At 31.8% G+C, this 393-nt stretch overlaps 1 protein-coding gene across 1 annotated transcript in view; it reads left to right on the top strand.

Annotated features, from left to right (window-relative positions):
* LOC119588828 (glycine-rich RNA-binding protein 5, mitochondrial-like) overlaps nt 1–393 on the top strand; it is an 11,630-nt gene that overhangs the window by 1,439 nt on the left and 9,798 nt on the right. The gene's annotated exons all lie outside the window — the stretch shown is intronic.

The raw sequence follows: 393 nt of genomic DNA on the forward strand, positions 1-393 counted from the left end.
CGGTCTTTATGCTTTTCTTATAAAAAAAATGTGATGGTTACATGAGAATTCAGTACAGATCCGCCTCCCTTAAGATAACCATTCACATAACTAATAAGAAAGGTATGAATGACATGTGATTAATTTCCCAAAGCTAGAAATCTATACTCGAACCGTTTTTTTTTTAATTACATTTTTATCAGATATACATTTTATATCGTATGGATTCTCTGAGACATTCCTTACCTTTCGCTTTTTTTCTTCGTTAGTCACAATGAACTTTATTCCTACAGTACTGAAAGACTACAAGCCAGACATGTTTACTTGTTTGAGTAATAATTTCAATGGTTTTCCATGGTATTTACTTTAGCACAGTTGTTATTGTTTTGTTATGGAAGCAACCACAACAACAAC

The sequence above is a fragment of the Penaeus monodon genome, chromosome 24 (assembly GCF_015228065.2).
Source record: "Penaeus monodon isolate SGIC_2016 chromosome 24, NSTDA_Pmon_1, whole genome shotgun sequence".
Taxonomy (NCBI): Eukaryota; Metazoa; Arthropoda; class Malacostraca; order Decapoda; family Penaeidae; genus Penaeus; species Penaeus monodon.